The sequence below is a fragment of the Dromiciops gliroides genome, chromosome 2 (genome assembly GCF_019393635.1).
Source record: "Dromiciops gliroides isolate mDroGli1 chromosome 2, mDroGli1.pri, whole genome shotgun sequence".
Taxonomy (NCBI): Eukaryota; Metazoa; Chordata; class Mammalia; order Microbiotheria; family Microbiotheriidae; genus Dromiciops; species Dromiciops gliroides.
Window position 1 is genome coordinate 644,521,206 of NC_057862.1, and position 26,662 is coordinate 644,547,867.

A 26,662-nucleotide genomic window follows, 5' to 3' on the forward strand; every position below is an offset into this window, starting at 1 on the left:
GCTTCTCTTAATCATGTGCTGTTTTGACATCCCTAGAGTTGTAAATTGTAAGGACGAGTTTATTCTTAGAAATGAACATAACTATTGTAACGATTGGAATGACGCCACCTGCTGGAGACTTACTGTAGAAGAGTTCTGCCCATGAAGCGAAGGTCTTTGAGGGCAAGACCAGGAGTCTTGTCTTTGGCGTCAGGAAGTGACACAGGCTAGTGGGAGGAGGAAGGAAGAGACTGGCGCTCGCTCTCACTCTCTTTCCTGAGGACGCTGGTGGAGAGTGGAGCTAGAAATGCGCTCTCCCTTTAAGAGATAGAAATCTAGGCCTTTCTCTCTCTCTTTATCAAATTCTTATTCTCCTTAATAAATGCTTAAAAGTCTAACTCTTGCTAAAGCTTATAATTTATTGGCGACCACTCATTAGATATTTTAGACAGTTTAGCTAGAATTTTAGCCCTTAACACTATTAATTAGCAGGAAATCATACAAAATAGACACAATGACTCATAAAAAGGAGCAATTCAGAGCCCTTTAATGCCCTACACTGGAGCAATGAACAGAATTAGAACAATTTCTAAAATAACAACATTTATAGAGAACTTTGAAAAACTTTAGAACTCTGATAAAAGCATCAAGAAACCACATACAGAAGACTGAAAATGAATCATACCACCCACCTTCTACCATAAAGATGATGGATTTACAATCCAGGATGACACACCCATATTTGGGCACAGCTAGTATAGGGCTTTGTTTTGCTGTTAACAATTTGGGGGGGGGGTATATTTATTTTATTTATTTTGTTCTATTTGGAGTTCTGAGCTGTCTCCCTTCCTCTCTCCCAACCCTGCACTAGAGAAGGCCAACATTTGATACAGATATATGTATGTGAAACCATATAATCCATACTGCCACAGATCAGTTCTTTCTCTGGAGGCGGATAGTATCTTCCTTCCTAAGTCCTTAGTAGTTATTTTTCATGTGCACCTTACTCAACATAGTTCAGTCATTCACAGTCATTCATTGTACAATATCACTGTTACTGTATACAATGTTCTCCTGGTTCTGCTCATTTCACTCTTTATTATTTCATGCAGGAATAATGTCCCATGTTTTACTAAAAATCAATCTGCCCATCATTTCTTATAGCACAGTAGTATTCCATCACAATCACATGCCACAACTAATTCAACTGTTCCCCAATTGATGGGCATTTCCTCAGTTTCCAGTTTTTTGCTACCACAAAGAGAACTGCTATACTTAATTTAGTGTGTGTGTGTGTGTGTGTGTGTGTGTGTGTGTGTGTGTATACACAAGTAGATATAGATATATAGAGATTTAGGTTCTTTTCCTTTTTCCCTAATCACCTCAGTAAACAGACCCAATTGTGTAATTGCTGCACCAAAGGGTATAGACAGTTTTATAACTCTCTAGGAATAATTGCAGATTGTTCTGCAAAATAATTGGATCAGTTCATCACTCTACCAACAATGTATTAGTGTCCCAATTTTGATGCTACCTCCCCCCAAGCCTTTTCTGTTCCCCAGCTCTCTCAGATGAACACCATCTCTTCCTTCATAAATTTCTCCTACCCTGTGCCTGGACTCCTTCTTCACAACTATTTCAATTCCCCTTGGACCCAGTTATTGCTGTATTCATCTTCTGCCCATAAAATGGAGAACTCCTTGAGAGTAGGGCTGTTGTAGCTATCTTCATATTTCCCATACCTACAACAGTTTATCTATTTCAGAAGTATTCCTAACTCCAAGCAGTTTACATTCCTATGGTACTTTGCAGTTTGGAAAACATTTAACTCAAAAGAATTCTCTGAAGTAGTTTGTACCCCAGACCTTACTTATATATAATAGGGGATATGTCTTGGTGAATTGTTGGATTTAATTTCTTGGGCTCTGAGAGTCCAAGATTCTATTGAGACAACTAAAGATGCCACTACCAGGGGCCAGGTGTGCCAACCTGGCTTTGGTGGGCTTAGCTTTGCAGTGACTATTTATAAGCTGGACCTTCCCCAGCTGATCAAGGATTTCTTATTTTTTCTATTTCTAGTGTTACCACCAAGGGAAGTAAAGGTGAACCTTGGACTAAATGAACCAAAGTACTGGAGTCCAAGCATGAGTGAGTCCCTCCCCTGGCTCAGAGTGATGGGAATTTTTCTATAATATGAAGTCCATGGAGTCCCTCACTGAGCCCCCTGCCCCAGAGAAGGGGGGAGGGGTCTATGCAGGTGCAGAATATAAGGCCCTGCAGGTCTTAGTATCAACCTTCCTATCTTTCATTGTAACCCCATCTGCAGGGCTTCGATTTCTGAACTCCAACCAGCAAATCGCTTCCATTATAGCCACGAGCAATTCATTAATTAAGCTAAACAGAGTCCATGAAAAGTTCAAACTGAAAGGTTGCACGAAGCCAGCATCATGTCTCTCCTGCCAGCTACTCATTCCTGTAATGTTTATCGGATTACAGGGTGATTTCATATTTCCTATCAGCTCCTTGCTTTCAGGAAATCAATTTATGGCCCAGGGATCAGGCCATGTCTTTTTCTAAGCAGGGTAGATTTGAAGGTACCTGGTTTGTGGCTCCTTGTTCTGAAATAAATGGAAAGCATTCCTTCCACCCATGACTCTCATTTTTAAACCATGGGAAAGACCCCAGTTCCTCTGGATTCATCTCTTCCCAGAGCAGTCTGATTCAGGTTAACTTCCTGTGTCTGGTAGGATCATAAGAAATAATCATACAATTTAGAGCTAGAAGAATCCTAAGAAGTCATCTGGTCCAATACCTCTCATTTTAAAGATGTAAAACTAAGTTAGAAAGAGAGGTGATGATATGTTCAAGGCCATGGGAAACTGAAGCACAGAGAGGAAATGTTACTTGACAAGGCTTCATGGGTAGCAAAGAGAAGAGACAAAATTCAAACCTAAGTCCTTTCAGTCCAAATGTGATATTATTGTAACCATAATAAATTGCCGTATAGAATTCTGGTCCATGTCCCCACTGGAGCACAGATCATATGTAGATAAGGGGAATCAAGCACCCTGTCAGGAAGCATGCTGCCAATTAGTGACCTACAGAAGAGATGTTATGACAATCTCTCTCTTTCACTCTGTCTCTCTGTATCTGTCTCTGTCTTTGTTTCTGTCTTTGTCTCTTTCTCTCTCTCTTTCTGTGTGTGTGTGTGTGTGTGTATCTCACCCTTCTGTCTCTGTCTCTCTTATATCTGAACACCTAGCATTACTTGGGCAAGATTCTAAAGGAAAAGAATCACAGAAACTTACAACTGGGAAGGACCTCAGTAGTCATCTTATGTAAATACCCAAATATATTTTAATCATACCCCAAAAAGGCCCTTGATACTATGCAAGTATCTGCTTGAAGACCTCTAATGAGGAGAAACCAGATTTTACCCAAGGCAGCTCATTAAAATTTTGGATATTCAAATTACTAGAATGTTTTTGCTATCATCAAGAGAAATAAATGCAATTGAAGCTCAATGAATTAAGACTATCCAAAATGATTCCTGCATTTCTTATTAATGTTATTTTTTGTTCTTTTCCTCTTTTTAATGGGGTTTGGAAAGAAATTGTCATGGGATAGATTACTGTCCCATAGATTTTTCTATTTAATCTTCTACAATCTATTGCATAGGTCAATAAAATAACATTTTAGTTAACTAAAAAAATTACAGTACAAAGCATCCTGAAACAACTCCAGAAGCAGATAAGGACAATAGGGATAATATCCATCTTAATCTTGTTTCTATATAATTTTGGTTTCTTAAACTAGAACTCTCTATGATGATGTTGCTTAGAGATTATGAATATTTGGTATGGTGACATATATTATTAAAAAAGCATCACTCAGGGGCAGCTAGGTGGCGCAGTGGATAGAGAACTGGCCCTGGATTCAGGAGGACCTGAATTCAAATCTGGCCTCAGACACTTGACACTTACTTGCTGTGTGACCCTGGGCAAGTCACTTAACCCCAATTGCCTCACCAAAAAAAAAAAAAGCATCACTCAAGTTTTTATGAATCAATATTATGTCTAAGAAACTGTATATAGTAGTGGGGTCTGTGATGATGGTTCAGTTTCAGTACATTCTACTGAAGGAACTCTCTAGGATTTTTTGAGGTCTAGATTTGGAATATAGGAATTTATCATCTGTCAGCCCATAAATAATAGCAGGCTTCAAATGTGTCATTTCAGACACCAGGTCGTGTCTTGCTAAGGCATTCAATAGGTGCTAAATATTTACAACCTGTAGGCACATGTTACACAAATTCAAACTTCTTTATGTAATCTACATTGCTCACTATATCCAGATTCCTTAAGGATAACCTTTCGGTAATTTCTGGTGGTAATGATCTGCTTCTGAAGTACTCTCCTAAACCCCAGCATTCCCACAAACAAATTTTCATGTCTTAGCCATTTGTCTGAAGCTTCTTTGTTGACATATTGTTGGCTAAGTTCATGTGGATGTCACCCATGGAGGACACTTTGATTACATTCTTGGATCTTAGCCATTTCCTATGCTCTTTCCAGGGGCAAATCAGTTTTCTTTCTATTTGACAGATCCAGGGTCATGTACTTGTTAGAAGGGAAGAGAGGAAAGTAATAAGCATTTATTCAGCATCTCCTATGTGCCTGGCAGTGTGCTAAGGGCTTTTAAAATGTTATTTGATACTCAAAACAAACCTGGGATAGAGGTACTATTATTATCCACATTTTATGGTTGAGAAAATTGAGGCAAACAGATGTTAAGTGATTTGTCCAAGGTCACACAGCTAGTAAGTGACTGAAGTCATATTTGAACTCAGGTCTTCCTGCCTCCATAGCTGGTGCTCTATCCCTTGTCCAGCATCCTTTGCTATTGCTCAGTCATGTCTGATTGTTCCAAAAGTATTTCTATCAATTTTTTTTTATGTGTATGTCATGGACTCTAAGAATGTCTATAAATCCTATTCCTCCTTTTTTGGCAAGGAATGTTAATTTTTCTACAGATGCCTCAGGGTGATGTCCTGTGTTCCAATAATATTGTACAGGTTTCTGTGAAGGATACTTTCCAAATTTGTTATGGTCCATTTTATAGTTCCAAAAGTGTTCATTGACTGAAATGGGGTAAGTATAAATTGTTTCAGATGTGCTTTAACCTTTGCGCTTTGATTTCAGAATGACAGGAAGTCTCAACACATTCAGCCTTCTTGATATCTTTCCTGGAAGACACCAAAGTATGTAGAGATCCCCTTCATCCGCTAGTTCACTATAATTACCAGATAGAAGTTTGATGACCTCAGTCACTCATTTTTCCTTGGAGTACACTATGAATTTTATGCTTATTTATTTCAAATGACATTATGATATCATTAGAGAAAGATTCCATGAGATGAAGTTATTCCATGTGTTATTTGGTGGAGCCATATATTTTAATGACATCCTTGCACTCCACTTGATTAATATAATGTATTATAATCTTCTATTTCAGTGGCGTAGCCCCAACTAGACTATTGGCATCATTAAAGCAGGTCTTGTATCTCCTAAACTTTGAATCTCTCCTCCCCACCACTGCAGCCATTGGTAGTTAAAACTATGTTCTTTACATGGTAGCTGCTTAATGAATGTTTGCCTTGTTGCAGCTTATGTTTTCAGCCATGGGAATACATGTATGGTAAAATAGGATTATTTACAATAATTTACAATAATTGTATATAGTATATTGTATACAATTTACAATTATTGTATGTAATATATTGTACACAAATTGTATACAATTCACAATTATTGTATTAATATATTGTACACAAATTGTATACAGTTCACAATTATTTACAACTTTGCTAAAAACACCCCCCCCAGAGGAGTAGGCTCTTAATAAGTGCTTGTTGACTGACTGAGGACATAGTACCAAGCCTAGGTAATAACTAAAGCAGCTAGTTTTACCCTAGGATTAAGGTGCTGCTTGTGAACCAATTTTTTTTTCCCATAAGAATGCCAATTTGAAAATGGAATCAGATATATAGATATTTGCTTTGTCTGTGGGTGAGTCTAAGAATCAGAACCAAGTTCTGTAAACAGCCAATTCTATGTCCTATTTAATTGAGCACATGACCTGCTTACACCTGCAAGTTAATTCTTTATGATTTGTCTGGAAATGGTTGAATTCAACAACTGCATTCCAAGCAAAGGAGAGAGAGGTCGAACTTTCATTGGAAGTTTCCAAAAGGTCTCCCATGAATGCCTCTCAGATTAAAGAATATGGTAATAGCAAGACTCTTCATTGAAACTACAAGGGAAAAGGGAGCAGGTGCTCTCAATAAAGAAAATTCTTCACCCCCCCCCATTCATCTTTAATTCTGTTCTCTGCATCTGGACAAAGGGCTATCATCTTACTTTGTACTATTCTTGGCTGTGTTGAAAAGAGTAAACCTTAATATTCTTCTGAAAATGTGGAATTAAAATTTTTTAATCAGATCTCAACATTCTTTGGTGATTTATTTTTTAAAAGCATCTGAAATATCTTGTTAGCCTTCCTAATTTAGCCAATTCAAAACGTTCTTTATAAATATGTTATTTTAATATAATATATAATAAAATATAAAATACATATTTTTCATTTGAATTTTAAATTAAAATTATCCAGATTTCTATATCAGTTTACAGTTTACAAAAGGGAAGCTAGGTGGCTCAGTAGATAGAGCACTAGCCCTGAAGTTGGAGGACCTGAACTCAAATTTCACCTCAGACACTTATTAGCTGTGTGACCTTGGACAAGTCACTTAACCCCAATTGCCTTAAACATCTGGGCTATCTTCAGTGCTCCTGGTATCTATCTTGTCACTGGACCCAGATGGCTCTTGAGGAGAGAATGAGGTTGATGACCTTGCATAGCCCTCCCTTACTTAAATCCAATTCACTGCAAGTTATGATATCAGCCTTATGCCATGGTCCTCTTTGAGAACAAAGGACAAACACAAATAGTTTACAAAGCAGTTCCTGACAATAATTTCTCTTTTTTATCATAAAAATATGTTATTATTTTCCAGTTACATGTAAAGATAGTTTTCAACATTTGTTTTAATAAGAATTTTTGTTCCAAATCTTTCTCCCTCCCTCCCTTCCCTCCCCCCTTCCCAAGACATAAAGCAATCTGATATAGGTTGTATATGTACAATCACATTAAACATATTTCTGCATTAGCCATGTCATGACAGAAGAATCAGAACAAAAGGGGACAACCTCAAAAAAGAAAACAAAAACAAAAGTAGAAACAGTATGGTTCAATCTGCATTCAGAATCCACAGTTCTTTTTTCTGGATGTGGAGAACATTTTCCATCATGCATTCATTGGGATTGTCTTGGATCATTGCATTGCTGAAAGAGCTAAGTCTATCACAGTGTACAGTGTTCTCCTGGTTCTGCTCACTTCACTCAGCATCAGTCCACTTAAGTCCTTCCAGGTTTTTCTGAAATCTGCCTGTTCATCATTTCTTATAGCACAACAGTGATTCATTACATTCATATACCAGAACTCCCACAATAATTTCTTGAGGTAGTAGGTATAGATATTGTTATCCCCATTTTGCAGATAAGAACACAGGGAGTCAGAGAACAGATTTAATTACATTCACACAGCTAGTAAAAAACAAAGTTGGAACTACAATCCAGGTCTTTTAGTTCAAGTAGGAATTAGGGATTCAAGTGCTTGGGGCAAATTCAATTTGGGGCATGACCCAAAACACCCTGTGGCTTCTCTCATCATGTGGATTCCCAGGTTCAGTGGCACAGCGTGTAAGTCTTCCCTAGTGGGAGAAGTCATATTAACCTAATGGAGGAAATTAGGTCCTGTGAAAGGACCTAGGGCAAGTGACCCAGTGACAAGAGTCTAAGGCAGAGGTCCTTAACATGGGGTCCCTGAACTTGTTTTTAATATTGTAACAATTGTATTGCAATATAATTGGTTTCCTTTGTAATCCTCGGTATTTTATGTTATGGATTTACATTATTCTGAGAAGAGTTCCTTAGGCTTTCCCAGACTGCCAAAAAGGTTCATGGCCCCCCCAAAAAGTTAAGAAGTCCTGCCCTAGAGAGATGATGGTTGGAGACCAGGTGAGGGAGTTATGCTGGATGTAGGGGTCAAAGGAAGACCAAGGCAGAGGAATCTCACAAGAAGGAAGCATCCCCAAAATTTTTAGCACCATAGGGCAAAGCCTACATCACATCATGTTGGTTATGACCCTACTTAGCCTAGTGCTCTTTACACCACAATCTTCCAATGTTCCCATTCTCCTTCTTTCCTTCTTATCACAACCTGATTTTACTTAACTATGATGAAGGAAATTATGATACTTTAATTTACACTAAATGTTGCAGACCAGTATTAACTTATTGTGATGTGCTTCCCAAAGAGATTTGCCTTTTGAAAAAAAAAGTTTTAAGCCAAAGAAATAAGGCTCTAATGGTAGAAAACATAACATCATCATGTTGGAAAGGGTCTCAGAGTCCATGTAGTCTGACGTATGCCTGAACTGGAATTTCATTTACAACACAGCCAACAGGTCATTGTCCAACCCATGCCTGGAAGCTTTTTTTTTTTTTTTAATTTTTTTTTTAGTGAGGCAATTGGGGTTAAGTGACTTGCCCAGGGTCACACAGCTAGTAAGTGTTAAGTGTCTGAGGCCGGATTTGAACTCAGGTACTTCTGACTCCAGGGCCGGTGCTCTATCCACTGCGCCACCTAGCCGCCCCTGGAAGCTTTTAGTGAAGAGGATGCCTACTATCTTCCCCGGGAAGAAATTCTACTTTTAGATGACTCTGATTATGAGGAAGTTTTTCCTTATCTTAAGAGAAAATCTGCTATTTTGCACTCATTTCTTCTCACCATTTTGCACTTATTCATTCATTTTCACTCCTTGTTTCCCCCTGATGCCAAACACAGACAGTATAATTTATCTTACCCATGAGAGTCCTTTAAATACTTGGCCACAGTTGTCATGTACCCTGTCAATCATCTCTTCTCCTGAATAAATAGTCCTAGTTTCTACAACCAAGCTTTATAAGGCATGAACTGGATGCCATTCACTATCTTGACCATCCTCCTTGGGACATTTGCAACCTTATCTGGAATTGAGCACAATATTCCATATTTGGTCTAATAAGGAAAGATTTTATAGCCAGACTATAGTCTCTCTCATCCAAGACACTATGTTTCTCAATGCAACTAGAAAACACATTTTATTTCTTGGTGGCTGCCATATTATACTGTAGAATCCCATCAAGCTCATGGTGCACTAAAACCTGGAGATTGTTTTCAGACAAACTGAATCCCATTATATCTCACAAGTTTATACTTTTTAAGTTTGAAACCTTTGAACCCAAGTATAAAATTTTACCTTTACCCCTATTACATTCATCATGACAGATTCAGGTCACATTCTATCCTGTCAAAATCCTTTTGGCTTCTATCAGTCATTCAAGCTGGGACTGGCTTTGTATCATCTGAAAATTAGATAAGTAAGCATTTATATCTTATTTTTTTTTGGTGAGGCAATTCGGGTTAAGTGACTTGCCCAAGGTCACACAGCTAGTAAGTGTTAAGTGTCTGAAGCCAGATTTGAACTCAGGTACTCCTGACTCCAGGGCCGGTGCTCTATCCACTGCGCCATCTAGCTGCCCCTATATCTTTTTAAAATAATATTTTATTTTTCTCAATTCCATGTAGATACAATTTTAACATTCATTTTTTAATTAAAGAATCTATATGTTTAAGTCACTGTTAAACAGGATAGAGTCAATGAGAGAGATACCCCTACTTACACAGGAATAGTAGTAATAACTACTCATCTGATATCATGTGAGATTCAATTAAGAAACTGTGTATGTAGCAGAGCTGAGAATGGAAATGGAGACTTCAGCTATGGCCATCACCACCTCTATGATAACCAGTCAGAGCCTTTGCCCAACCATCTTATTCATTGTCCCATGCCTTCCATCTTGGCATCTCCTTCTTGCACTTTTCCAGACCAAGGATGGCTTCCAGCATGGCCACTTCAGCCAGTTCTTACTTGAACAAAAATATCAACCTGATGTACCTGAACCTGCCCTGAGGAAACAAAGTTCTAGCTCTTTATATCTGGGTCAATGGCATTGGTGAGGAACAACATTATAACATCCATACCCTAGTCTGTGAAGCAAAGAGTATTGATGGTCTACCTGAAAGTAACTTGGATGGCTATAGCACTTTTCAGTCTGATAGTTCTACCAGTGGCATGTACCTTATTCCTACTCTATTTTGAGACTCCTGAAAGGGTTCCAACAAACTGGTTTTCTGTGAGGTTGTCAAGTATAACCTCACGCCTACAGAAATCAATTTGATGCTTACCTATAAATGGATATTAACTATGATGTCCAACTAGAAACCTTGCTTTGACTGGCCCTACAATGGCTTCCCTTAGCCCCAAGGTCCATATTACTGTGGTGTGGGAGTAGAGAAAACCAATGGGAACTCACTACCATGTTGCCTGTCAAAACTAAGGAGACAAATGCTGAATTAATGCCAGCTCCAGATAGGAAACTATGCAGGGATCTAAAATGGAAAATACTTCTAGGTTGTCCCTTTCATACTCAATCAGGCATGTGAAGATTTTGCAACAATCATAACATTCCATTCTGTGAGTGACTGAAATTAGCTTCGGATGCCCTGAATGGGCCACCCCTCCCCCAGCACGACTGGCTCTCCCAAAACTGTCCCGCACGGAGGCCTCAGGAGCTCAAGCCCCACTCAGTGGGGATACGCACATAAGCCTCATGCAAACACCAGCTTCCTCTGTCCAGCCCCAGCTCCAGGCTCGCAGGGTACGAAGGTTTAGTGCCCCTTCTGGCCTTGGACACCTGCCCTGGGAGCGGCCAGTGAATTAGCTTGGCGTTTGTGTGGGCAAGGCATGGCCCAAGGGTCCAGTGAGAAAGAAGGGTTTATATACAGGAGCAGAGGTAGTGAAGGGGACTGACAGTGAAAGTGGAGAAGACATAGTGAGAGATGCTAGAGACGCCGCGGGGGTCGCAACGGTAGGAAAAGAAAGGGAGGTTGCTCCAGTGAAGCGGGTGTCACTACAGAGAGAAGTTAAAAAGTGAAAGGGAGAGAACTGAGAAAGTTGGAGAGGACTGAAGGCGACCCTCAGGGGAGAGGTGGCAATGGCAGGAAAAAAAATTTAAAACAGAGTCAGGTTGTATTTCTCTTTGTATTCAATTCTAAGTTTGTTTCATATAAATAAATCCTGCTTTGATTATTTTAAAAAAAGGCATTTGCTTATCAGTCTGAGAGGCAGTGGGGGAAGGAGCAGGCCCTAATAGCCAGTTATAGCTTTACCAGCTAAAAGCAGTCAGATAGCCAGCCAGGATTTCACAGATTAGGGCCCAGATAGTTAAAATATAATTTTTCCAATTCCAAGCCAAGGCCATGAGAGATGGCAATGGTCTAAAGTACATGGAAGAACACATTAAGAGCCTAAGCAAGGGGCAGCTAGATGGCACAGTGGATAGAGTACCGGCCCTGGATTCAGGAGTACCTGAGTTCAAATCCGACCTCAGACACTTAGCACTTACTAGCTGTGTGACCCTGGGCAAGTCACTTAACCCCAATTGCCTCACAAAAACAAAAAAAAAACAAAAAAAAACAAAAAAAACAAAACAAAAAAGAGCCTAAGCAAGCAAGACCAGTACCACTTTCAGACCTATGACCCCAAAAGGGATCTGGATACTACCTGTTACATGTTAGATTTCCAAAAGACGTCTAATATCAATGAGTTCTCTGCCTGTGTGGCCAAGTAACACCAGCATCTACATTCCCAGGATGATTGGCCAGGAGAAGAGCTACTTTAAAGATGGCTTCTCTCTCCGTCAATGGTCACCCTTATGCAGTAACAGAGACATTTATCTGTACCTGTCTCTTCCATAAGACAGGGGAGGAATCCTTTCAGTGTAAAAACTAAGTAAACTGGGCCTTACTCCATAACCTTTTCCTAATGCCCTCTACCACCCCAACCCTCTCCTTACTAGTTTCCTTACTAGATGTGACTCAGAAAGCACCAAATATCATGAGATTTTTTTCTGCCCACAGATAAATCCTTGCTTTTTTTGCTAAGGGAAGAAGAGACTAGGGTTGGAGAATGTTTTTAATCTGTTTCTTTTCCCATATTTGATGGCTTTTTGAAAACTGAGAATTAATGAGTTAGTGGGGAAAGGGATTGGGGAACATAACTACTGCTTCCATCTAATCAGGTCTGTAGATCTAGAAGAGACTTGTAACTTCCAGGAGGGGAAAAAGAGAAAGAAAAAAGAGAGTGTTTCGCCTGGAGGGGAGAAAAGACTTAGTGGGGGCATGACAACTGTCTTCAAGAATTTGCAGTTTGTAACACAGAAGAGGGATTAAGATGGTTCTACCTAAACCCAGAGGACAAACTAGGAGCAAGAGGCAGGATTTGCAGAGGGAAATTAAGATTTGAAAAACTTCCTAACAGTTATTCCTGTAGCAAATGGAATAGGCTGATTCAAAGAGGTAGGAAGCTCCTCATCACATGAAGTCTACTTTTTTTTTGTGGGGCAATGAGGGTTAAGTGACTTGCCCAGGGTCACACAGCTAGTAAATATCAAGTGTCTGAGGCTGGATTTGAACTCAGGTCCTCCTTAATCCAGGGCTGGTGCTATATCCACTGCACCACCTAGCTGCCCCCTCACATGAAGTATTAAGAAAATGCTGCATGATCTCTAGGGTCCCTCCCAATTCTGAAATTCTATAATTTGGTAATCCTGGTGTATATAAAGTTCTTTCCACGTAGGCAGCCACCTTTAGCATCTATATACAGTCCAAACTTGCCTTTGACTGTAGCTTGTATGGGGAGGGGAAATAAGATAATAGTGATAGAGATAATAATAATGTTTTATTTTATATAATTTTATGATTTCCAAGCACTTTCATGACTATTTTCTAATCCAATTCTCGAAACAATGCTGTGAGTTAGGTAGTACACATATTATTTCCGTTATTTTTTTTTAATTTTTATTTTTTGCAGGGCCATGGGGGTTAAGTGACTTGCCCAGGTCACACAGCTAGTAAGTGTCAAGTGTCTGAGGCTGGATTTGAACTCAGGTACTCCTGAATCCAGGACCAGTGCTTTATCCACTGTGCCACCTAGCTGCCCCCCACATATTATTTCCAATTTGCAGATAAAGACAATGAGGCTCAGAGGGTCTGTGTCTCATCTAAGGCTACCCATTAGCCTGTCAAGAGGTGAACCTGAGTTTCAAAGGCAGCTTTTCCTCCTGGCTCTGAAGTCAATGCTCTTGTCCAGGCATCAAACTGCCTCTCCAAGACATTAGAAATTCCATTCTCTGTTATCTCCATTTTTACTTTTTACTTTTTTTTCGGTACTTTTTACTGGGTCCCTGGACCTGCTTGGGTGTCATGAAGAATCTTTCAGCAACAACTATGATAGACTTATGGACACCCCTCCTTTCTCCCTCAGAAACAGGGAAAAGCCTTACCCTGTAGTGCTGTTTTCTTACCAAAAATACAACTGAATCAGCCCCATATCCCTCCATTATGGTTTCCATAATTATTGAGTAGGACTTCTTGGTCACTCTATCTGGGAGACAGCTTTGGGCTTGTGGACAATTCTGGGATGGAAGAGTCAGTCAAGAGATCCAGAGACAAATAAAATATTCATAAAAGCTTTGCCCAGGTGCTTGATGGCATTTCATGCTCACAAAGGCAGGAAAAAAAATTAAAAAACACACAGAATCAGTCTCTTAGCCAGCTACTACCCCTTGTATAAGTACCAAACTATCTGGAATCTTACACATTCCTCTTCTCATCCCATCCCTCTCCATCCCCTGCCCTCTCTTTTAAGAAGGCATGTAGGGGCAGCTAGGTGGCGCAGTGGATAGAGCACCGGCCCTGGAATCAGGAGTACCTGAGTTCAAATCCGGCCTCAGACACTTAACACTTACTAGCTGTGTGACCTTGGGCAAGTCACTCAACCCCAATTGCCTCACTAAAAAAAAAAAAAAAAAAAAAAAAAAAAAAAAAGAAGGCATGTGAACTTTCTACGGTCCAAACCTGGAGATAAAGAGGAAAAAACAAGAGAGTAAGCTTTTCCTTTCTATCTTTTCTAAAGGGTATGTTTGATGCCTGAAATATATCTTTTGCTGGTTGTGTTCTTCATGGATGTTGTGGACTGACTAGTAAACTCAATTGCCTAACTTAGGTTCATAAATTTAGAATTTGAAAGGTTCTTAGAGGCCCTGGAGTCCCACCCTCAAATTTCCCTGATGAGGAAACTGAGAGACATTCAATAACTTTCCCAGGGTCACATGGGTAGTAAGTACCTGACAGAACTTCTGTCTTCCCAAATCCCAGACCAGCGTTTTATCCACAGAGATACCTAAGAGATTTACAGGGCATATCCAATAAATATTTTAGTTATTCAAAGGATATGCAGTAGGTTGATGTTTCTCTTGTATTTCTATTCCTCTGATAAGATGGAGTAACAACCCAAGTAGTCAGCAGTCCAAACAGACCTGGGACACAGTCAAGTCCAAAAAGCCACCTCCCTACCAAAACCACCCAACTTTATATGATAACCCCAGCCACAGAGAGGTGTGCATATTACCTCATTGTCCCATCCCCTCTAATTCAAGTGGCACAAAACTATATCATCTTCCTTCCTTGTTCCTGGTACAAGTTCTTAACTATACCACGATTCTGGTTTAGAGCCATCATCTGACTACAATGGGAATATATTATGGAAAATACTTCTTCTAGGAGTGAAGACTATAAGAGTGGAAACACACCTTAGAGATTGAGATCTACTAGTCCAGCATCCACAGTCTATTTATTTATTTACTTGTTTATTTATTTATTTGTCCATTTCTTTGATTTTTTTTTCTCTTTCATTACTTAGCCAATGCATAAAAAAATATTTAGTAAGTACTTACTATGTACCACGCACTGTGCTAAGGCTTGGGGTACAAAGAAAGGCAAAAACAACCCCTGCCTTCAAGGAGTTCACATTCTAAAGAGGGACACAAACATGAAAATGAGTACAGACATACAAGATATTTAACCAACCAACAAGCATTTATTGAGCGTGTACTATGTGTCAGAAACTGTGCTAGGGATTTAAATGCAATATATGAAACAATCCCTACTCATAAGAAGATTACATGGTACAGGATAGATGGTAATCTCAGAGGGAAAACACTAGCAACTGGGAGAGAAGTGAGGAGACTAAGAAAAACAACTCCTGCAGAAGGAAGGACTTGAGCTGGATCTTGAAGAGGATTGAGATGAGTCCCTCTAATGAAACATTTAATCTTGTATTTTTTGATAGATTCCTGCAGCTATTGTGTATATGGCTTTCCTGACTCAGCTTTCTTCAATCTGCATCAGTTCATATAAGTTTTCCCACATTCTCCTGAATTCCTCATATCTGTCATTTCTTATAGTGACAAAACACCCCATTATATTTATATGCCGCAATTGGTGCACTTACTCTCTCATCAGTGTTGTTGTTGTTCAGTCATGTCCAACTCTTGGTGACCCCATTTGGGGTTTTCTTGGCAAAGACACTGGAGTGGTTTGCCATTTCCTTCTCCAGCTCCTGTGATAGATAAGGAAAACAAGGCAAACAAGGTTAAGTGACTTGCTCAGGGTCACACAGCTAGTAAGTGTCTGAGTCCCAGATTTTAATTCAGGAAGATGACTTCAGGCATCCACTCTATCCACTGTGTCACCTAGCTGCCCTCCTTCCCCATCAATGTAGCCCATTCATTTTATTGATGAGGAAGGTAAGACCCCAAGAGTTTAAGTTATTTGGCCAAGTTTACACAGATTGCATGAGCAAAAGGGGTCAGGATTCAAACTCAGGCCTCCAAATTACAAATCCAGTGCTCTTTGTTCTGCTTACATAAATGGAAAAGCACCAACTTCATCAGGCCAGCCAGGAGGTTGCTCTAAAGAGTAATTTCCTTTTGCAAAGATTTTAGTGAAATTGATGATGGATTGCTGGAAAGTCACAATTGTCCACAGATCAGGTGCTTCAATTTTCCTTTGTACATTTAAATGAGTCCTTGATGTTGCATTGTATTTTTAATAAGATTCATATGACAGATTTAATCTGAAAATTAAAAAGATTTTCTTTTAATAATTAAGTTACACACTCCTAGAACACTGAGAATCAGGTGAATCCATGGCATAGTTTCCCAATAAAACCAAGCCTTTTCCATTAATGATAAGCCATTAGCTACTATTTCTATTCCTATCTATTTCATCAGCCAGGTGCTTTTAAAAGCATATGGAACAGGGCAGCTAGGTGGAACAGTGGATAGAGCACCGGCCCTGGAGTCAGGAGGACATGAGTTCAAATCCGACCTGAGACACTTAACACTTATTAGCTGTGTGACCCTGGGCAACTCACTTAACCCCAATTGCCTCACCAAAAAAATAAAAAGCATATGGAACAATGAAAATATTGTCCACATTTAATAATAAAGCATCCTGATTTAGGAGTACGGGGGTCACAGGAAATGGTCTGGCCAATCCTCCAAACAGGACAACATTGACTGGACTCTTAAAAACATGGAAAGATCTCACATTGGAGCAATATTTAATTTCTACTCATTTGAATCAATTTACAATAATATTTGCTGAGGAGCTGATCTTTCTCAGAGCCCTGTGCTAGGCTCTGAGAAAGATGCAGTGGTCACTAAGAAATACTCCTCTCTCTTGAGGAGCTTATCATGGTTCAGGGAGGAGAGAAAGAAAGGAGAATAAGAAATGCTCTCCAAGCAATTTGGAATTATGCCCAAAGGGCAATAAAGCTGTGCATACCCTTTGACCCAGCAATTCCACTTTTAGGTCTTTTGCCCAAAGAAATCATGGAAGGGGGAAAGGGACCCACATGTACAAAAATATTTATAGCTGCTCTTTACGTGGTAGCAAGGAATTGGAAGTTGAGGGGGTGCCCATCAATTGGGGAATGGCTGGACAAGTTGTGGTATATGAATACAATGGAATACTATTGTGCTGTAAGAAATGATGAGCAGGAAGAGTTCAGAGAAACCTGGAGGGTCTTACGTGAGCTGATGATGAGTGAGATGAGCAGAACCAGAAGAACATTGTACACAGTATCATCAACATTGAGTGTTGACCTACTGTGATGGACTATATTCTTCTCACCAATGCAATGGTACAGAAGAGTTCCAGGGAACTCATGATAGAAGAGGATCTCCAAATCCAAGAAAAAAAAAGAAAGAAAGAACTGTGGAGTATAGATGCTGATTGAACCATATTATTTCTTTTGTTTTGGATGCTGTTTTTTTTTCTATTTTGAGGTTTTGTATCACTGCTCTGATTTTTTCTCTTATAACAGGATTAATGCAGAAATAGGATTAATATTATTATGTGTATATATATGTGTGTGTATATATCTATATCTATATCTATATGTATAGAGATATATAGATATAACCTATATCAGATTACCTGCTGTCTAGGGGAGGGGGGGAGGGAGGGGAGGGAGGGAGAAAAATCTGAAATTGTAAAGCTTGTATAAACAAAAGTTGAGAACTATCTTTACATGTAAGGGAAAAAATAAAATACCTTATACATTAAAAATAAAAAAAAATAAATGCTCTCCAATCTTTTGTTGGTCCTTAGGAGAGTGGAATTGAGAGGGAGGGAGGGAGGGAGGGAGGGAGAAAGAGAGAGAGAGAGAGAGAGAGAGAGAGAGAGAGAGAGAGAGAGAGAGAGAGAGAGAGAAATTAAATAACAACAATAATAATTTTTTTTGAGCCACAAATTTGCCCTGAGAAAGATGCTGTTATTAAGCACATTCAACATAAGAGGAAACTGAATCTGAAAGAGGTTAGATGAACTGCCCATGGTCCTACAGTGAGTAACTGTCTCAGGAAATATTTGAACTCAAGACTTCCTAATTCCAAGTACAGGACTAAATTAACTCTCACGGCTCCAGTGAATCTGCCACTGAGTAGGCACTTTAAAATGCTTGTTGATTAATTAGAGGATATCTGGGGATAACTACGGCAGACTCACAGAGTATGAGAAGGTATGAATGGGTTCTGATAATAATAGCTCCCATTTATATGGCAGTTTAAGGATTTTAAGCACAACTACTTGATGCTCATGAACAACTCTCTGAAATAGGCGCTATTACTGTCCTCATCTTATAGCCAAAGAAGCTGAGTCACAGAGAGATTAAGGGTCATCCACCTATTAAATTCCTGAAGTGGGGTTTGAACTCAGGCATTCTAGGCATCAAGTCTAGTGTATAATGGCAAGAGTGAAGTGTTTCAGTGTGTAACCATTGGAATGACGCCACCTGCTGGAGACTTACTGTAGAAGAGCTCCGCCCATGAGGTGAAGGTCTTTGAGGGCAAGAACATGCGGCTTTTCTTTGGCATCAGGAAGTGATGTTTGCTAGTGGGAGGAAGAAGGAAGAGCCTGACACTCTGACTGGGGCTTTTCCCTGAGGACGCTGGTGGAGAAGGGAGCTAGAAATGTGCTCTCCCTTTCTCTCTCTCTTTACCAAATTCTTATTCTCCTTAATAAATGCTTAAAAGTCTAACTCTTGCTAAAGCTTATAATTTATTGGCGACCACTCCTTAGATATTTTAGACAGACTAGCTAGAATTTTAGCCTTAACAAGTGACAGAAGTACTCACAATATTATTTTGATAAATCTGTGAGCTGGTCACAGTAAATACCTCCCACAACACCAAGCATAATGCTGGCCAGGTGCTTCATAAATGTTTATTAATGAATAAAGATCACTGGCTCCAGAGTCAAGGAACTGGGTTCAAAAACCAGCTATGCCATGCCATATGAACTCAGGCAAATCATTTCATTTCCCCGGGGCTCAGTTTCCCCATCTGTCAAGTGAAGTGAAGGAGTTAAATTAGAGGGTTTAATGAGGTCCCTTCCAGCTCTAGAACTATGAACATATGTCCTGAGTTTAAATCATTTCTCTGAAACCATCAATGTGACTTTAGGCAAGACCCTTAACTTTGAGGTTTTTAGTTTGTAAAACAATGAGTTGGGCTAGCTGGTCTATAAGAGCCATTGCATATCCAGACCTATGAACCTATGTATGAACTCAGCTTATGGTCACACATGTGCCAAAACCATGGTAGAGAAGCATTTCCCAATATCATTACAGTGTTGGGCCCTCACGAGTAGGGGGTGGTCATTTTTTGGTTTTGTTTTTTTCCTGTTCATATTGTTTTCCCATACAGAGACAGGAGGGGTTTTAAAGATAACAAAGGATGGAAACTTAGCTGAGTGGTATTTCTGGGACCTCAATCATGAGGCTTTTTGTTTGGAAATTTTCCCAGGAATGGTGAAAAGTGTTTCAACCTAGAAATAAAATTTGGATCAAGCATTTTGTAGACTCGAGAAGTAGGTCACCTATCAGGAAATTTAGTGAGGAAACTGATGCCTCACCTATGTGCTTTGGGAATTCCTCCCTGGCAGATCAGTTTGCTGCTAGCCTCTAAGAGCCTGGTCAAGATATTCAGTCTGCATGCATACATAAGCACACATACAGAATTATTCTATCATGGTTTTTCTAATATCTCCCTGACAGCTTGGCCCACCCACATACTTAATGACCAGCAAGGTCAAACTGAGACATGGATCCCTACAGTAATGCACTGTGTGTAAACTCTGCATCCACAGACTTGGAATGGTATGCAATGGCCTTAGTTTCTCCAGACATTGTCCAGGTCCATCAGTTGATTCTTCATCAACTGCATTGGCCCATCCCAGTCTAAAGAAAACTTTGGGGACCACCCATAAGAAATGTATTAAAATTTTAAGGTCCTTCAGGTCAGAGATAATATTCTATCCTCCTTTATCTGCTACACACTATTCCCAGATTCATCGTCAGAGAGTATAATCAAGAGAACACTGGTATTGAAAAAAATGGATGTTTGGGGCAGGTAGAAGCTTGGAATCCTTAAAAATGCTATAGGGTTTTCTTTATTTTAAAATTTCTCTTTTATTATAAAATTAACAATCAGAAAATACAAATATTCCAATATTCTAAGAACTGAAAAAGAGGGTTATATACAAAACTATGATCTTTTGCTAGTTTATTTTTAAGTGTATATTAAATTTAACCCAGCTATGGTTTACCAAATGTGATCAGTCAGCTTCCGAATCAATACTTGCCAAAGATCTAGAATCCCATGGAAAGTCCAAAAAAAGAGGGATTCTCTATAGGATGAGTTTCTCTAGAACTTCCTAATTACTGTTGACATTCTACTGATTAAATGGAGTTATATGGCAGGAACTCCTCAATATGTTCTGTAGTCATTGAAAAGTATGTGATGAGCTGAGAAAGTGCTTCTCCTTAAATTGTGCCACCTGGAACCCCCTAAAGCTTGGGACAGTACATCCTGGAAGCAGTGCCCCACTTTAAGAATGAGTTAAAAGTCAAGAAATAGGCTAGGAAAATGAGCAGACAGAAAAAGATATAGACCATCAAAAATTTCTTTGGTGACAAGGTAGATCAAAAAGCACCCTCAGAAGAGGATAACAAAGCTCCTACATCCAAAGCTTCCAAGAAAAATATGAATTGGTCTCAAGCCACAGAAACACTCAAAAAGGACTTTGAAGATAAAGTAAGAGAGGTAGAGGAAAAATGGAAAGAGAAATGAGATTGATGCAGGAAAGTCATGAAAAAAGTCAACAGCTTGAAAATCCAAATACAAACACTCTCTGAAGAAAATAATTCCTTAAGAATTAGGATTGAGCAAATAGAAGCTAATAACTTTATGAGAAATCAAGACATAATAAAGCAAAACCAAAAGAATGAAATAATAGAAGGCAATGTGAACTATCTTCTTGGAAAGACAGCTCACTTGGAAAATAGATCCAGGAGAGACAATTTGAAAATTATTTAACTACCTGAAAACCATATTCAACAAAAGAACTTAGACATCATCTTCCAAGAAATTGTCAGGGACAATTGGCTTGATATTCCAGAAGCAGAAAGTAAAATAGGACTTGAAAGAATCCACCGATCACCTCCTGAAAGAGATACCAAAATGAAAACTTCCAGGAATATTATAGCCAAACTCCAGAGCTCCCAGGTAAAGGAGAAAATATTGCAAGCAGCCAGAAAGAAACAACTCAAGTATGGTGGAGCTACAGTAAGGATAAGCAAGATCTAGCAGCTTCTTCATTAAAGGATCAAAGGGCATGGAATATGATATTCTGGAGGGCAAAGGAACTGGGATCACAACCAAGAATCACCTACACAGCAAAAATCTTTCAGGGGGGAAATGGGACTTCAATGAAAGAGAGGACTTTCAGGCATTTGTGATAAAAAGACCTGAACTGAATAGAAAATTTGCTTTTCAAATACAAGACCCTAGAAAAGCATAAAAAGGTAAACAGATAAAAGAAATCATGAAGGATGTTAAAAGGCTAAATAAACTGCATTCCTACATGGGAAGATGCTAATTTTAACCTATAAGAATTCTCTCAGTATTAGGGCAGCTGAATGGAATATACTTAGAGGGAAAAGGTATGAATTGAATATGAAGGGATATCTATAAAGCATTTATTTTTTGTTTATCTTTTTTGTGGGGCAATCAGGGTTGGGTAGCTTATGTCTAAGGCTGAATTTGGGCTCAGGGCCTCCTGGGTCCAGGGCTGGTGCTTTGTCCACTGTGTCACCTAGCTGCCCCATGATGACACCTTTAAAATAAAATTAAGGGGTGAGAAGAATGCACTAGGAGAAAGGGAAAGGGAAAGGTGGAATGGAGTAAATTATCTAACATAAAAGAAGCAAGAAAAAGCTTATGGAGTGGAGGGGAAGATGGGGAAGGAGTGGGGAAGTGAGTGAACCTTACTCTCATCAGAATTGGCTCAAAAAGCGAATAACATACACACTCAAGTGGGTATAGTAATATATCTTGCCCTGTGGGGAAATGGGAGGGAAAGGGGATAAAGGGGGAGAGGGCAGTAAGAAGCAAAACATTTTGAGGAGGGATAGGGTGAAAGAAGATAGAAAATAGAGTAAATATCAAGGGGAGGGAAAAGGATTGAGGGTAATCCAGTTAGTAATAGTAACTGTGAAAGAAATAATGAGCAGGATGCTATCAGAAGGACTTATAAAAAGTGCAATACATCTACAGAGAAAGAACTGTTGGTATCTGAATACAGAGTGAAGCATAATTTTAAAACCAAAAAAGCACATTCAGACATTTAAAAAAAAGAAAAAAGAAAAGTATCTGAACTAACAATCCACACAGGAAAAACAAAATGGATTAAAGGGAGCATACTGTTAGTATTCTAACATGGATGAATGGACAGCCTTTTCAGTTATTCCATTAGCACTCATATCTCTGGCATTCTACAGATGGAAAGTGAGCTGGAAAACCCCAAATTGCAACCATGCTGGTGTTCCTATTTTGTTTGTGAATTCCTAAAAAAAGTGTTTTCTTCCTTCCTAAAAGTATAGCTCCAGTAATGGCAGGCTGTAATGGATTTTTGGCCAGAGTGGTTTTACAGCAATAAAACTATTATCATGTGAAGATGTACTGCAGTAGACACAACAGTAATCATGACCTTCCCCTTGAGCCATGTTGGGTAGAAACTTAAGGCTGCTTGGAGATATCAGCCTATAGCATGGCATGAACAACCTTAGGCTGACACTGAATTTTTCATAGAAAGCAGACTGAAAAGTCTGGTTTAGTCAAGGAACCTGCTTCTTATACACAGCTATGAACGAAGGCCTACCTTTCTATTTGCCAACATTTATAACCATGAATTTTTTTCATCTCAATTGTTAAATAAAATGCACAGCTAGGAACACTTGTGCTATAAAATTCAGTCATGAATAATACAAATGATAGATCTATCAGAGGCCATTGTTGTAAAGCAAAAAATCAATCACTATTACATCTGTCTTGACATTTTTATAGAATCATACATCTGGAGGGGGCCTGCAGGGGTCACAGACCCATCCCCCTGCCCTTACACAGCCTGCTCTAAACCACATCCCAGAGATGTTTAGATACTTTAACAAAAGTGAGCAAATAACCTATTTTTAAAGACTTCCAGGAAGGAGAGTGAAGGATTAGTCTTTTGTCACCTGTTCCCTGCCTAAGAAAGCTCCAATCTTTATAAATCCTGACAACTAACCTCAGCCAGAAATGGTGATGCTATCAAGAGAAGGGTTTTGTTGTTACTTCCCATAACCATCATTTATCATTCCCCATAAAGGGACTTGAATTCCCAAATGTTTCAACTGTTGAGAGCTTCAATTTTTTTTTTGCTCAGCACAACGCTCAAATAAGAAACTTTGAGATTAAGGGGATCTGGGGTAGAAGGCAGAATCTGAAACAGCCATCTGTCATGTAAATGTTTACAGTTATTACCTATTAATTAGCTCCAGAATTAAACTGGCCTGAGGTCTTTTTGTGCTCTTGCAAGAAAATAATGCAACTCGGCTGGGGCACTTCCATCAGTTTCCTAAGTGACTCTTACTATTGAACGACCCTGTTAATTCAAACAACATGAAGAGAACTTAAAATGCCAAATTCTTTAATGTTGTGGGGAATGAAGCCAGAAGCTAGAATGTGAAGTATGCTGCTATGAAAGTGAGAGGCATTTGAGGGAGAAAAGGAGGGAGAGGGAGAAGAGGAAGGGGGCAGGGGACCAAAAGGATGGGGGTGGGGAAAGGGGGAAGAGAGAGAGAGAGAGAGAGAGAGAGAGAGAGAGAGAGAGAGAGAGAGAGAGAGAGAGAGAGAGAGAGAGGGAGAGGGGGAGAGAGAGAGAGAGAGAGAGAGAGAGAGAGAGAGAGAGGGAGGGAGGGAGGGAGGGAGGGAGGGAGGGAGGGAGGGAGGGAGAAGGGAGAGAGAGAGAGAGAGGGAGGGAGAGAGAGGGGGGGAGAGAGGGGGAGGGAGAGAGAGAGAGAGAGAGAGAGAGAGAGAGAGAGAGAGAGAGAGAGAGAGAGAGAGAGAGAGCCTGTCAACAATTTAAAATCCCACCTTCACTGGAGCCCACTCCATATTGCAAATCTTGTCTGGCCCTCCTGGTATAGGCGAGACTGGACAACTATTTATAGAACTGAGGGGAACTTTGGATGGCTTGCACATGGAAACAATTGAGAGAGTGCCTTGAGTCAGCCCCTGTCAAAGCCTGACACCCACTTGTTAATCCCCCAGCTCAGCTTCACCTGAAATTGTGAAGAAATTGTGAGGTAGCTATTCAAATTGAGTGCCTCCCAGAGGCATTTGGGGTTGATTTGATAAGACAATTCCTCAGTGTGAATGAGAGAGCCCAGCAGTGTAAAAAGCCAATTAAGTTTAATTATGGCGCAGTGACATAATCATTGTGTGTGGACTAATTAACTACAAATCCTAAAGGAGGCCCCTTCTGAGAAGGACCTTCAGAAAACGAATTGACTTCTTGATGGGAAAAGAAAGTGAGAGCAAGAGATGGAGATTTTTAGATCGCTGGACCAGACATTTAAACCTGGGTTGTAGGAAAGTTTAAAGGTTTTCTGAGAAGTCGTTTTTATATTTTGACATGGAAAAGGTAGCTGATAGAACAACAGATGATAGAATGATACAGCTATATAGATGATGGACTGATGGAACTATATAGATGATAGACTGATGGAATGATAGGGTAGAATGATAGCCGAAGGAAGGAAGGAAGGAAGGAAGGAAGGAAGGAAGGAAGGAAGGAAGGAAGGAAGGAAGGAAGGAAGGAAGGAAGGAAGGAAAGAAAGAAGACAAACAGGTTAGATAAGGCAGACAGTAGAAAGAATGAGAGGAGAGAGAGAGAGAGCGTGCATTTATTAAGCATTTACTTAGTACTATGTACTATGGGAAGTAAGAATCAAGAAAGAGAACCACAATTGATTATCTCAGAAGGGGACCTATGGGTTGTTTTTGTTTGTTTGTTTTTTGTTTGTTTTTTAACCATAAAGTGGCAATGGAGCACTAGATTTGGGGGTAGAGGACCTGAATTCAAATCCTGCCTCTCCCACTACCTGAGTTACCTTAGGCAGAGTTACCTCTAGGAAAGTCACTACTTCTCTGAGCTTCTGTTTCCTCACCAATAAAATGGAAGGGTTCAACTAGATCAATGGTGTCAAACTCAAATAAAAGCAATCCCTGCTGGCCACATATTGACTTAAAAAACTACAAACATTACCTATGTTGTATTGTATTTTTATTTATATTGTTAAACATTTCCTAATTACATTATCTCTGCTACAGAGGACTTTTGCAGACTGGCTTCTAGCCATCTAGAATGCTTAGGAATAGTTTCATAACACTAGGATTCTCTGAAATGAGAGTGCCCCTTACTCCTTTCAGAGGTTGCATGGTAGAAATATTTCTACTTGATTCTGCTTAGTTCTATTCCAACTTTCTTGGAGAAGCTAAGGGGAGAGATTTTTGTAGGGACACAAAACATCAGTGAATTTTTACTGGTGTTCATTGACAAGGTTTCCTTTTGGTACTTTAGGAAAACCTTTTGGGAAGATTTAGTTGGCTTAAGGAAGAGACTTATCTCTCAATTGGCCCCCTCCTACACTTTCCTCCCTTCCCAATGCTCTGCCATCCAATATACTGAACTTTGCCCATTCAAGATATTCCCTCTCCCATTGATTTCTTTAGCATTCATTTTCCATGCTTAGAATTCTCTTCCTGACTACCTTCTGACTACATTCTGACTACCTTCATTTCACACTTTCTGAAGGAGGCTTCTGTGTGTGTGTGTCTGTGTATATGTATGTATGTATATATGTGTATATGTATGTATATGTGTATGTATAGTGTGTACATAATTATGTTCATGTTGTCTCTGCCATTAGAATGTGAGCTCCTTGAAGGCAGAGATGGTATTATAGACTTTCTGTAACCCTAGCACACAGCACAGTGCCTGGCCTATAGAAAATACCTCCTAATTCCTCTTTGACTAACTAAACTTCAGCTATATTCTCAGACATCTCCTTAGTCCTGCTGACAAAGATCTGGGCACATTATACCTCTGTTCAAAAATATTCAGTGGATCCCTATTTACCTTCCATGTAAAGCTGAAACTGTTCTCACTGATATTGATTTAAGGCGCTTCACTCTATCTTTTCTTTTTCTTTTCTTTTCTTTTGCAGGGCAATGGGGGTTAAGTGACTTTCCCAGGGTCACACAGCTAGTAAGTGTCAAGTGTTTGAGGCCAGGTTTGAACTCAGGTCCTCCTGAATCCAGGACCAGTGCTTTATCTATACTGCACCACCTAGCTGGACCCCCACTATGCCTTTTCAATTGTATCTCATACAACTCCCCTTGATGAACTCTGTCTACTAGGCAAACTGAGCTACTCTCTGCCCCCCCCCCACTATATTCCTAATCCATACCATGGTCTCCTAAGTCCATGATTTGCCTGGAGATTCCTCCCTCCCCACCCTAGAGTATTGATTCCTACATATCCTTTAAAACCCAAATCAAAACCTTTCCTACAGGAAGTCTTCCTTATTTTCCCATCCTTGTAGAGACCTTCCCTCTTAGATCTTAATGTAGCATTCTTATTTTTCATCTCTAACACACTTAGATTGCAATGG